At 41.1% G+C, this 14080-nt stretch overlaps 1 long non-coding RNA gene across 2 annotated transcripts in view; it reads left to right on the forward strand.

Annotated features, from left to right (window-relative positions):
* Positions 1 to 14080, forward strand: part of LOC132528871 (uncharacterized) — a 208055-nt gene that overhangs the window by 41499 nt on the left and 152476 nt on the right. The window contains exon 1 of one of the 2 annotated variants that reach the window (XR_009543320.1): positions 8639 to 8764. The exons of the other annotated variant lie outside the window; for it this stretch is intronic. This is a non-coding gene — a long non-coding RNA (uncharacterized LOC132528871). Of the gene's footprint in view, positions 1 to 8638; positions 8765 to 14080 lie in introns of those variants that run through there. 2 annotated transcript variants of the gene reach the window in all.

Raw genomic sequence — 14080 nt, forward strand, 5'->3', positions numbered from 1 at the left:
CGTGCTCCACAGTGGGAGGGGATGCTGTGGTGAGGGACCACGTGCTGTGGCGGGGAGTGGTCCCTGCTCGCCACAGCTGGAGGGGGCCTGCTCACAGCAACGAGGGCCTGGTGCAGCCAGAAATAAATAAGTTTTAAAAAAATGAGGATTATAATGGTATCTGCCTTGCAGGTGAGGATTCAGTGGTATAATGTATGTAATGCACCTATCTCAAGAATAAGTACTTGTGTATAAAATGGATAACTAATAAGGACCTGATGTATAAAAAAAATAAATAAAGGGCTTCCCTGGTGGCGCAGTGGTTGAGAGTCCGCCTGCCGATGCAGGGGACACGGGTTCGTGCCCCGGTCCAGGAAGATCCCGCATGCCGCGGAGCGGCTGGGCCCGTGAGCCATGGCCGCTGAGCCTGCGCGTCTGGAGCCTGTGCTCTGCAACGGGAGAGGCCACAGCAGTGAGAGGCCCGCGTACTGCAAAAAAATAAAATAAAATAAAATTCAATAGAAAAGAATAAGTACTTGCATACAGTATTATCCCTCACATAGTAAATACTTATAAACATATTACATGATATCTGTAGCTACTTGCTATTATTGTCGTTATTTAGAGTTGATCCTCAATTTCTAGGGCCTCAAAATGAGATTTCTCTGAACTCTACTCCAGAGCTTTGAGGGGCTTTACTTATGAATGATTTAACATACATAGGATTGACCAAATGCTGGATTTTTTATTATTTCTGCTTGATTCAGATTCTTGTTTAACCCCGTGATTTTGAACAGCCATTGTTGTTCAAAAAAGAAAATGGATTTGAAGGAGTATTCATACTGATTTATTGTTGGTTGTCTGTGGAAATGTAAATAGCCCTGAATGTGCCACTCACTGGGATAGGACAGTGCTTTTCATAATGGACAAAATAGCCTTGTTTCACTTTAATAACCTGCTTGTGGTCTAACCAGTCATGGGATTCCTTAAACACAGCAGAAGGCCTGCTATTGTCATTTGCATATCAATGAGCAGACATCTCTCTGCTGTTGCTATTACACAGCACTGCCATTTCCCTAACTTGGGAACCATACTGAAGGGTTGAAATGTGAAATGCACACGTCTGTCTCTTTCATACAGACACGAATACACTAAGCATAGGCAGCTGCTGCTGAGGCAGTTACACAGCTAATCTACTGTGTATGTGTAAAAGTTGTAAGGTTAGAAATAGATCATCTATCCCCAATATCTTATGGACCTACGTGTGTACATTTCTTTTACAGAAGTATGCCAGGAATAATCATTTTGGGTTTTTAAAGTTGTTTGCATTAGATGAGGTAGGTTTAAATAAGAATTAAAAAACAAAAAACAAAACATTGCTTACACAGGAAACTCTTCGACTTTAAAATTCAGTGGGGAAAACAACTCCAAACTTGTTTCCTCTGCTTATCACCTCATTCCTGCCTAAGCATTTTCCCCGAGTTGGAAAGAATCCTTCCATTTTACCCATTTGGAAATAAACAGGCATGTTCAGTCTGTCGCCCAAGGGTCACCAGGGGTGTTGAGGTTGGCTGCAGAGTTTTGTGATGTCCAGGGTGGCACAAAAAGCGAGGACTGCTAATTCAGTGATCATCTCTAGCCCTCTTATTTATTTATTTATTTATTTTTGCGGTACGCGGGCCTCTCACTGTTGTGGCCTCTCCCGTTGTGGAGCACAGGCTCCGGATGCACAGGCTCAGCGGCCATGGCTCACGGGCCCAGCCACTCCGTGGCACGTGGGATCCTCCCAGACCGGGGCTCGAACCTGTGTCCCCTGCATCGGCAGGTGGACTCTCAACCACTGCGCCACCAGGGAAGCCCCTCTAGCCCTCTTTGACAAGCCCTAGCATAATGCTTTTAATAATTTTTTAGGTGCCCGTAATCACCACAGCAACATTAAACAGCAGTTTCAAATCAGAGACACAATTTGAACGAGGACTTATTACTGAGACAAGTTCAGTAAGAGTGCCAAGCTGAGGATACAGACTCCCCCTAACATTATCATACTAGTCGTAGCTGTGCTTTGCACAGTGAAAGAATCAAGTGTGGGAAATATCCATGTGATAGTGGAGTTTTTTGAATTGGAAATTGGTTATCCATATCATCCTCATCTCTAGAAAAATGTGAGACACACACACGTGAAATAAAATAATCATACTTATTATCTGCTTGACGCCGTTCTAGACTCTATTTGAAAATTAACTCATCTAACTCCTTTCCTCAGCAACACAGTGTGACATATACTATTATTACCCGTGTATTCCGTTGAGCAGCTGAGGCAGGGAGAGGTCTGGTGCTTCACCCATGGCAGGTGTATAAAGGTGAAATGCACACATCTATCACTTTCATGTGACATACAGATACTGACCTGGAGGCCACAGCTGCCAATGTGGTTAGTCAACTTCTCTACCATGTAACTGTAGAAGTTGTAATGGTAGGAAATAAACTGCTCGCTCCCAATATCTTACTATACTGAGAGTAGAGGGTGGAGATATTAATGAAAATAATAATAATAAACATGAATCCAGTGTTTCCTAGGTCAGGCGAGGCACTCTTCTAGGATGTATTATCTTATTTAATTCCTCCAACAGCCCAAGGAGAGAGTTGATTATGTTCATTTCAGAGCAACAGAAGTTAAAGACCTTGTCCTAAATCTAGGGAGCAGGAGAGCAGGGGTTTGAATTCCTGAGCTTATGTGAAAACCATGGATCAGTAGTGTCTCTAAATGGAAAAACTCTTCAGCATGGTGGCTGGGAGAACAGTGGGGGCCTGGTGGCTGTGGCTGTGTTTCTTCTCCCTGTACCAAACCTCAGAATCTTCCTAGCCCCTCATTCTCATATCTCATTGTCACAGTCACCCACCTTCCTTTCCAATGTTCCATTTCTTCAAGAGCAAGCCCAGGCTTGTTAGCATATGTCTGATCTGAGAACCTGCTTCACAACAACATATACGGTGGTCCCCCCTTATCCACGGTTTCACTTTCTGCAGTTTGGGTTACCTGTGATCAACTTCAGTTTGAACATATTAACTGGAAATTTCCAGAAATAAACAATTCGTAAGTTTTAAATTGCATGCCGCCATTCTCAGTGACATCATGCAATCTCACACCGGCCTGTTTCATCCTGCCCAAGATGAGAATCATCCCTTTGTCCAGCCCATCCCACAGGTTGGTCACTTAGTAGGCATGTTGGTTATCAGATCTACTGCTGTGTTCAAGTCACTCTTATTTTACTTAATAATGGACCCAAAGCACAAGAGATGTGATGCTATTCAGCTATGCCAAAGAGAAGCAGGTCCAGTGCTTCCACTAAGTGAAAAGGTGAAAGTTCTCCACTCAGTAAGGAAAGAAAAGAAATCCTATGCTGAGGTTGCTAAGCTCTGTGGTAAAAATGAATCTTCTATCTGCAAATTCATGAAGAAGAAAAAATTTGTGCTAGTTTTGCTGTAGGACCTCAAACTGCAAAAGCTATGGCCACAGAGTGTGATAAGTGCTTAGTTAGGGTGGAAAAGGCATTAAGCTTGTTCAATAAGCTATTTTGAGAGGGAGAGACCACATTGACAAAAACTTTATTACAGTATATTGTTATAACTGTTCTGTTTATTATTAGTTATTGTTGTTAACCTCTTACTGTGCTTGATTTATAAATTAAACTTTATCATGGGTATGTACGTACAAGAAAAAGCATAATATAGAGAGGATTTTGTACTATCCATGGTTTTACGCATCCACTGGGCGTCCTGGAACATACGCCCTGTGAATAAGGGGAGACGACAGTAGTGGGAGCAAATAAGCTAATATGTTCCAGATAGCAACATATATCTGGCATAGAATCTAACCAATATAATCACAGTTTATTACCCTTTGCAGGCCACAATCATTCTTTTATTCGTTCAGTAAACAGTGAGTGACTGAGAGGGCCTGGGTACTGTGCAAGGCCTACGTTAGTATTCGTGACGGGAGCATTTTGGAAATGCAGTGACTTTCATGGTGGAAGCCTTAGGCACCTTGGCAGCCAGGCTTTTTGGCTTCTCTCAAGTCACATTAACTCAATGGCCAATGACCCTGCTTATCTGAAGGGCTGGTCTCACTGAGAAAAAAGTGACAGAGTTTGATTCTATTGTAAAGAAGAGAAGAACACGGCTCGTCTGGGGCTAGATAAACTCTTTCCGATGTAGGAGGTGCCATTTTTCTGACCCGGGACATAAAATATACGAAAGGGAACTTGGCTGACGTGAAATTCAGCTTCGAAAGAGAAGTTTAGTTTCTGTGCTGGGATTGGGATAATGTCTATAATTTTTGTTGTGGTTAGTTTGTTTAAATAACTGGGTTTTCCTTCTGCCCGTTTCTATGCCATGTGAGAGGCTGTTTCCTTGGTCAGGCCTTGTTGCTGCTACACTGTCTACCCACCCCCGCGCTCCCCCGCCCGCCAATAGAACTTAGGCTTTTTATTTCATACCGGATGACCGTCATCTGTAAGCACTTTGTGGAGAGCCCTCCCAGACGCTAGAACAGCCAATTTACAGTAACACGAACAAGTCAGGGGACTCAGGGCTGAAACAGGCAGGATTTTTAGATCTAATGAAGACTCTCTGTCAGGCCTAATTTGGATCTAGTTAATAAGGGTCTGATTGAATTTGCCATTTTAGAACATTGTGAGGTCTTTTGGACCCATAAACGATTTCCCTTCTTTTTCTGCACAGACACGAGGGTGAGGTGGAGTTGTCAGTGGAAGCATTTGTGTGTCACAAGTCACCAGGGGTCATGTGTTTGGTGAATGACTTGCTAGGTCATCTTAGATAGGCCGTTTAATCTTTTTGTGTTTTCGTTTCTCCATCTGTGAAAGCATGATAACACACAGTGGGCTTCTAAGGAAAGTGGTCTTAGGAAGGATATAGGAGGTGTGTTACTTGAGAGGCTTTTGCAAAACCTCTGGATCACTGTTTACAAGAGAGATTGTAATCTTGAGGTGGTACAGCAGCTGTACGGCAAGTTAGTTTGAGCCAAAGTCCTTGCCAAGGAAATATCAGATCTGAAGGAAGGGAGGGCCATTCCTGGTACTTCATGAATTTGGAGATGACCTTTGACATGGCCTTGCTTGTTCGTGCTGTTGTTTCGTTGGGAGAATACCATTTGAGAGGCCAAATGAAACCTACCCACAATGAGAAAGGGCAAATTCTTACGTGTTCAGCTTCAGATTATAAATCACCAGTAACATCTTGGCAGTTTTGTTTTGTTGCTTTGGGGGGACTTTTTCATGCTTATGAGTCAAACTCAGCAGAACCCCTGATATTCTGTCACCTTCTTGCTTACCTGCTCTCTGCCTTCTCCCTCCTCCACCCCCCTGAAACTACCAGGAGAGACCTGGGGCTTTCGTCTGTGTGAATTTCCCATTGGCAGCGCCCGAACTCTCAGAATCATTCTATTTTCCCCAAAGGGGATCACCAGATGCTCGAGTCTGTGATCAATGAGCAATGTGCTATTCGGCTTTGCCTGGGCTTGCCCGTGCGTCCTTGCAGAAATGTAAACATAGGTGCTGCAACTCTGCCCCGGAGCGATGGGCAGGACTTCAAACCAAGTAACAAAGCCAGACAAAGGCAGGAAACGTTGCTCCTTCCCCTGAATAGCTGGTACTTGCAGGAGGATGGGTTTTCTCTGTAAGAGTTCTAGGGCATCAGGTGGTGGTGTTAGAACAATGAGGGGTCTCTGGGGTAAACAGCATCTTCTAAGAGCTGTGATGATTTGTCAATCTGTGTTACTCCACACTTAAAAAATTCTCGGCCATTTCATATCTTGCAGTATCATGGGGGAAAATACAGTTATGTAGTTAAACTTTAAAGCAACAGTTGTATTCACTGTGTATTGTTTATATCAGCCAAAAACTGGAATGGATCTAAATGTCTTACAAGAAGAATTTGGTTAAATAGGTCATGATGTTTATCTGTATATTTCCCTGCAGATCTATCTATTTCTACCATTTAAAATGAGGGTGTAAAACAGTGGGTTTCTAATTTTAGATTGTGGATGACCTTGGAGAGCTTGATAAAAGTGATCAGCCACCTTCCCAGAAAAACGCCTACGTGCTCACCATTTTCATAGGATATCAGGGGATTTCAACATAAACTTGTCTATCACTCAGAGGTTAAGAGCAGTCAATATAAAGAACTTAGTAGAAATAATAGTGAATAATTTCCATATATGGAGTAGTGGAACAAGCAGCTTATAAAAGAGTAGAAGCTCATTAAAAAACAAAACAAAACAAAAAACCCTCACCTATATATGTATTGGGAGGAAAAAGTTTTTCTCATCCCTCTTAGGATCCGTTGCTGGGCCTGAAAATTCAGCTGACAAAGATTAACAGGAGAGAAGCATACACGTTTATTTAATATAAGTTTTACATGACACGGGAGCCTTCATAAGGAAATGAACACCCAAGCAAACAAACTTGAATATTTTATGCTAGCTTCAGTGAAGAGGACTGGATAAGTAAAAGAGTAGGAAGTAAGTGTGCTAAACTGGGGGAAACTTAGCAAAGTCTGTTTGCTAAGATTCTTCTGGTGTCTCTTTGTCTTCAGAGATAAGGATGCTTCTTTCCTCTGGGTGTGGGGAGGATGCCTTTCACTGGAGGGTTTTATGGGCTGTTTGTGGAAGAAAGGGGAAGGAGCAAGAGATCAGAGTAACTTTCCAGCTTCTGCTGTTTTTTCAAACTCCTTCAGCTTAAAATATTCAAGAAGCCAAGGTGCCATTGGAAAGGCTTTGAAAGGCTGAACACAACACAAAGATGCTTAACCACAGCTTCTCTGGAGGATGATAATACAGTCTCCGTGTGCTTATTTGTAGCTTCTTCCTTTCTAGAACTATCCACAGAATTGCTTTCACAAGAAGAAATATGCCACACAAGTTTGTTTAAATTTTTTAAAAAGCTGTAATCTCTTTTGGCAAGTGTGTTGGAAACCTGGGTACATTTTTAGCACTGCTCTTTATTCAGCAAATGATGAAATGAAGAGACATTAGGATGCAGGGACACCATTTCTAAGTGACATTTAATTAGGGCCAAATAAGAAGATACCAGATTGACAAACTTCTTTTCAATATGAAATACACAGATAAAACATATCTAAAAGATCCACATGAATCAACCAATTCAAAAATGCCAATCTCACGGTGAGGAAGAAAAGCCAGTCTATAGGTAACCTCTAGCTTGACACCAACAGCATTTCCACCCTGGGAATGGCCTTTGGGGATATATGACAACTCAATACCTCAAGAGATTAGGGGTCTGACATTCCTATTTCTTGTGTCTTAGGAGGCATCTGGGAGAGCTTGTTCCAACTCTGCTGACCTCGCTGTGGCAACTTGAAGGTGAAGTTTGCATATCCCCTATTCACCGGCAAGTATCTTTAAGGAAAGAGAAGTTAGTTTGGGGGCTGCAGGGCTATCTACTCGCCATCCACACCCCCTTTCTTGGGTGGCAGGGCACCCTCATCTCCCTTCCGGGAAGCGCCTTCTCCCACCCTCAATCGCTGCAGCTTCCTTGAGGTGGGCGGGCGGGCGATCATGACCCCTCTGCTCCAGGACGAACATGTGACCAGGCCGGGCCAATTGGCGCATTCTCTCTCTCAGGGCACGGCATGGCTCCAGGGATGCGCAAATGATCCGATCCCATCAATGAGATTACAGAGAAGGAGCTCTTGATAGAGATTTCTATACCTGAGGTTTCGTAGTTGGGAGAACGGAAGTCTGAAAGTGTGGAAGGATTCTGCTGGAGATTGAGGGGCAAACAGCACTGCAGAGTCACAAGGTGGAAAAAGGCAGGAAGGCGTCGGGGTTGGACCTCAAGTCCTGGGGCTTCATTTGATCCGAGTGTGCCTGAACCAAACTGGCCACAGGAGTTTTCAATTGTGTGTGGCAATAATTTCTTTTTTTGCTTTGTTTAAGTCAGTTTGTATTAGAGCTATTTCATTTGCAACCAGTCCTGATTTATATACTGGTATAATAATAATAATACTTATTGAGCACTCCTCAAATAGCAGACCTTGTGTAAATCCTTTATACGGATTTACACTTATTTAACTCTTACAGTAGATCTTCTTATCTTTTGAAGAAAGGAAACTGAGGCTCAGAAAGTTTAAGTAACTAACACAAGATGCCTCAGCAAGTAGCAGAATCAGATTCAAACCCAGATTTGTCTAAAGCCCTGCATTCTTAACCAGCCTACTATCAACTTAGCAGTGATACTGGATGAAAGTTAGGCCTGACAGCTGGTGGGTTGTTTGTTTTTACAAAGGGAGTACTGAGGATAATAAACGAGTATTTAGTCAGCATGGTCAGTTTTAGGGATTAAAATGTCTTCATCTTCAGTGAAGCGGTCAGTGCCCCCTTGTTATTACATTGTTTTGTTTTCTGACTACCAGGCAGTGGTTAACAGAAGAATCTCAGCTGTCTTCATTTTATAGTCAAAGAGTCTTGTGGAAACTAATTGACCTGCAGGTGCATATCCTACAAGTGCTCTGGGGCTCCTTGGGCTACAGACAAGCAGACTTGGAGATAAAGCGTGGGTCCTTTAAGAATCAAGGAGGAGCTCCAGGCCACTTTGGTGATATGTTGTTATAAACCCGAGGGGGCTTTCTTTTCAATAATGAAATGAAAGTAAGGAGATTGATCAGTTCTGCACTGCTCCATTCTTGGGTAGAGTTTTCTTACACTTCAGAACAGAAGAGTTCTCTCTTGAAGTTTGAAGAAAACAAGGTAAACATGCGCCTGGGAAACGCTGAGTATGGTTTTGACTCTGGCTCTGAGGTTCACGCTGTACTCATAACATCCTGTTCTTCTCTGCCGGCTGTGATGTGGTAGATAGCGGTCCCTCCCTGGGTTGTTAACAGCTGAGCTCATTTTTCATAAAGATGCTGCTCTGTGAGACCGAGGAAATGGGCCACTACCGCCTCCGCCTTTGTTACTCTTACGGTTAAGGATGGGTCTTCCTAGTTGCCTTGAGAATGCCCTTTCCATCTTCTCTAAAATTAATTCCTTTGGGATATGTGTCAAACTTAAAATTTTACTGGAAGCCCAGAGAGTATTAGTGAGTGGGAAATAAGTCTCAAAAAAAAAAAAAAGTCACTTGTTTAGCATAGGAGAAATGTGTTCTGTTGAATTCTGCAGCTACAGAGTCAGGAAAGGAAGAGTGGCTGTTGGGAATGGTGTGATGACACCTGATATGGAGAAAAAGCAGTGTAAGTGGAATCATCCTAGGGACAGGGATTTCTGACTTCTGATCCAACCCTTCAGTAGGGCACAGGAGGGCTGAGAGCTGACTTTTTATACAATGTATTTATCAGCTTCCAATTGACCTTGTGGCTGAAAATCGCATCTATTGCAAAGATATAATGGAATAAGGATTAAAATCTCACTTCTGTGGTCAGGGAGCTGACCCCAAATTAGTTCTTTGCATTTGGAGATTCTGAAGGCATAACTACAATAGAATGACTTCTGCTGGTCAATTACAAAGGAAATTGTTTCCCTTCTGTCTTCACTGTGTTGCAGAGTCACTGTTTTGCCATCCAGGAGATAGACAACACAGTGGGGTGTGTTTTGAATGGCTTTTGTTAGAGAGCATGATGTGCACCCATCCCGTGGTTGTGCTCCTCATCGGGTAATTCCAAAACTTGCCTCATCACTGGAATCATGAAGATGCTTTAAAAAGGATAGAGAGATCCTTTGTTAAACTGAGACCTACTGAATGGAAACACATAAGAACAAAGCCATCTATAATTTTATCTGGGTGATTATTATAACCAACCAGGGAGCCACCACTCTAGTCTTCCCTCATTGGGAGAGATAAATTAATCAGATGAGCAACTTGCCATCTGAGACCTGTAGACATGACCTACCCGACGGGGGCCAGCCTTCAATTAGGGGCAGAGGGTAGGGAGTAGATAGTGAATATTAGAGGGACATGGCAGAAGCAAGACTGGGCAGCATGGAGACATCATATATGAAGGCCCCAAATGGGGTATAGAGGATTCTTGGGATGGTTGGCTGTCTGCATGGGTTTTGAAGATTGGTTTGTTAAAAGAACAGAGAATGACAAAGCCCACTTGTCCTCTTTCAAGTAAAAACAAAAATCTTCTTTGTGTCTGGCTGTAGTGGCCACCATTTTTATGCTATTCTTCATGGTCAGAAACCAGAGATGTGTATGAAAACCTCATTCCTTTCTAACAGAGACATGAAACAGAGGAAATCTAAATACAGACATTTCAATGCAACAGGCATGTAGGTGGTAGGTTAGTCTCCCTTTTCCACCGGGGAGAGCACATTCACATACCTGTTTACTCATTCAGTGATTTACTTCACCATCATTTATTGAGCAAAACCCATGCTTGTCAGGCATGGTGGCAGGGGTTGGGGAAATGAATAAATAAAACATGGTCTCTGCCCTCTAAATGGTCTCAGTTCCAAGGGCATGTAAGAAATCATACAGAAGAGGGAACGATCAGCTGTCCCTGGGCAGGAGAAAAAGGCATAGCAGGGAAATCTTAGAGAAGGAGATGCCTGACCAAGGCGTTTATGAATGAAAGGGAGATTCACCTGGAAAATGGACCCAGTCTTCTCAGGCAAAGGCAATAGCTTAAACAAAGGCAAAAGGGCCTGGTGGGTCTATAGAAGTCTGTGTAATTTGCTATTGTAGTGTGAGAGGGAAAGTAGTGGGACATGATCTGGTGATTTGGCAGCACCCAAGTCATGCAGGGTCTTCAACGTCCACGCTTATGTTCTAAGGAAAGAACAACTTAACCACATGACCTTATAAACATAGCAGAAGAGAGCAGAGGCTGCTCAAAGACATGGATGAGTATGCATGAACTCTTGCTTTCATTATGTACAAACCTTGGGATTGGGGCTGTAAGAATCTACCTCTCAGAGAAGCTGGATATATTAGTATAGCAACTCACAATTTTTAGAGAATTGGTATATTTTTTCCTTAGCTGCAGAATATGTTAAAAAAAAAAAAAGAAAACCACTTCTAGCTTCAATTTTAAAATGCCTCAATTTGTGAGACCATTAGTCATGAAGGTGTTTCCATAGCAAACGTGTGTGGGATGTCCTAGCTTTGTTGCCACTGGTTCAAGGGAACTTATATTATTAAATTAGGACAAGGCCTGGCATGATGGAGAAAAAATATATGGCACTGTTCCCATAGCATGAGGCCTCCATTTAAGGGCAAGATAAAGGAAAGGCAAAGAGCAAGCAGAGAAAGTGCTGGAATGAAAACAAGTAACAAAAGGAAGATAAAAATGGAAATCCTAGTTAAGTGTGAATAATAGGAATGCAAATGATGCTGCTAAAATGGAAGGAACCGTTACTTTTCAGAAAAGCAAAGCAAAGGAAAATTGTAGTAGCAAAAGCATTTTGCATGGTGAAATTGTACACTGTGTATGTCTCTCAGAAGCAAAGCCACCTACGCTAATTTTTCCCAGCACGATGCTGTGAATCTGGTGAGTCATTTTTTGAAGGTTTACTACAAAGCTCCAATCTGCATATTTTTTTGGTAAAACATTTGGATTAAATCTTTTCCCCAGCAGCTGCCTATTAATGCTCCTATTTTATAGCCAATTTTTTCACCTGGGCTACAAAATAACATACTTTTTAAAAATTAATAAGTTTATGGAATGATCTCTATGATTTATTGTGAAGTTGAAAAAATCATGTTTATGATGTACTGCTCTTTATCAAAGAGGGTAATCTGAATATAAATTTGCTTAAATCTCAGGAAGAAGTTATTTATGAGGGAGTGAGGGAGGAAACAAGTGGAAGGGACAGAATTAGAAGTTAAATGTCTCCAAATATATTTTGTTTCTGTTTTGAATTAAAAAACATGTAAGTATTTTACATGACTATAAAACAAAGTTAATTGCAAGACAAAGCAATCTAAAAATTGAAAGCAAAATGGCACAGATGAGTCCGAGTCTCAAATTAGTGGCATAAATGCAGAGAGATTATTTCAAGTGACTAATTTATCTGTAGAAATACCCTAAGAAAAAAAATTGTTAAAATTTTAAACTGTTTTTTCTAATTGTATTGTTTATGATAGTATTGTTACTGTTTTAGATTCTCTCTCTCTCTCTCTCTCTCTCTCTCTCTCTCCCGTTGTGTGTACTATAGAATAAAACAAATGAGGTATTATGTTGGGGTTGGGAATTAGATTTTTGGCAGGGAAGAAGGTAATTCAAATGTAAGATCAAAGAGGTTAAGTAAAAACCATGTGGTCTTGAATTTGTACTGTAATTGTCAGTTGAACTTGTGATGTATTTTAATACAAAAAGTACAGATTCCCTAGCTGTACTCACAGAAAAGACCTAGAAACAACGACCAGCTCAGTAAAAATGAACACCCCTGTGTTCATTAACTAGGTTCAAAACTCAGATTGTGGTCTCTCAATACTGTACTGTTGTGGTCTCTCAATACTGTTCCTCCTTAAAAAGAACTAGGGCTCCCTGGCAGAGAACTGATTCCAGATCTGGGGCAGGAAATGTGTAACAATGAGCCTGGAATAATTTGCCAAACCAAAGAACAGGGAAGCTATCAATGACTTTTGGGGTTATGTCTAAAATACTCTGGAAACAACTAGGAAAGGCTTTCTGCAGTCAAAGATGGGACAATTTGAGCATCAATAGAATAATAACTGGGATGGATTGAAACACATCCATTATATTTAAACTTATAGTGATTCCAAAATACACACACACAGCCAAAACACATCCCCTCAAACCCCCAAAACAATGGGCCCTCTTTGGAGGATACTAGGTAAGCAACTCATAAATTTGAATGCTAAAAAATGAAGAGAAATAATTCAGCACATATCCTGTTTTTTCTGTATACTATACCACCGGGTAACCAACTAGAAAATAGCTTCTGATTCAAATCAATGAAATGAAAACAAAATTATTAGACTATTGGGGAAATGTGAGCACTGACTGGAAAGTTAGTAATATTATTGACTTACTGTTAATTATCTTTAGTTATGATAATAAATTGTCGTTACATTTAAGAAAAAGTTTTTATCTCCGAAATATATGTGTATCTATTTCATATGTATGCATATATAATTATATATTATACAGATATATATTTACAGGTAAAATGTTGCGATGTTTTAGTTTTGTTTCTAAATAATACAGTGCATATGGGGGTGAGATCGGATGGGGGTATAAATAAACTAAGGTTGACTAGGAGTCGAAAAATGGTTGAAGCTGAGGGCATGTGCATAGGGCCTTATTATATTATTCTTTTTCTTTGGTATGTATTTGAAATTTCCCATATAAAAAGTTATTTAAAACATCAGTTGCTTTGCTCATCTCTCTTTTCCCGTCACCTGATAATCCTGCTTCTCAAAGTATTTTTATGCTCATAGGGCCGGTACTCAATAAATGGCGACGGTCATGCTGCTGCTGTTGGTGAAGGTGTCTGTCTAGGATTGTTCATGATTCTCATTCTGGATGATACTTGGACAGATAGAAAAGTGAATTCTAGGCATTATTCAGGCCAGTTAGTGGCTAAATCCTTTTAGGCAGTCATGAGTTTTCAGACTTAAACATCTGATGTTTGGAGTACTTTGGTCTTAAAGTGAAAGATACTGGCTCTCTTATGGAGGAGCAATGCTTCCTTGAACCACAAGAAAATAGTTTTCCAACTCAACTGCTCATGAAAAATTGACATGTTGTGGTCTCATGATGGATTAAATCCTCAACTGCAGGAAGACTCATCACTAATTATTTTACCTTAAAGCAGATGAGCTCATGACTATCTTTGTTCAGTAAGTGTAGTTCTTTACCAGCAAGACCCGTGTTTCAATACCTTGCTGTTATTCTGAAGGTTTTAATCTGCATATTTTTCAGTGGTGATATATTTTCTTGTATTAATTCATTGATATTTTTCCCTTTCAGTTTATTTTTTCTGAAACAATAATTCAGATCTCTGACTCTCTGGATTGATCCCGTGATTCGTTTTTCTTTACCCTTCTGTCCTACTTTCCATCTCTATTATTCTGATCTAATTTCTGGGCAATTTCTA

Source organism: Lagenorhynchus albirostris, chromosome 11, assembly GCF_949774975.1.
Source record: "Lagenorhynchus albirostris chromosome 11, mLagAlb1.1, whole genome shotgun sequence".
NCBI classification, from domain to species: Eukaryota; Metazoa; Chordata; class Mammalia; order Artiodactyla; family Delphinidae; genus Lagenorhynchus; species Lagenorhynchus albirostris.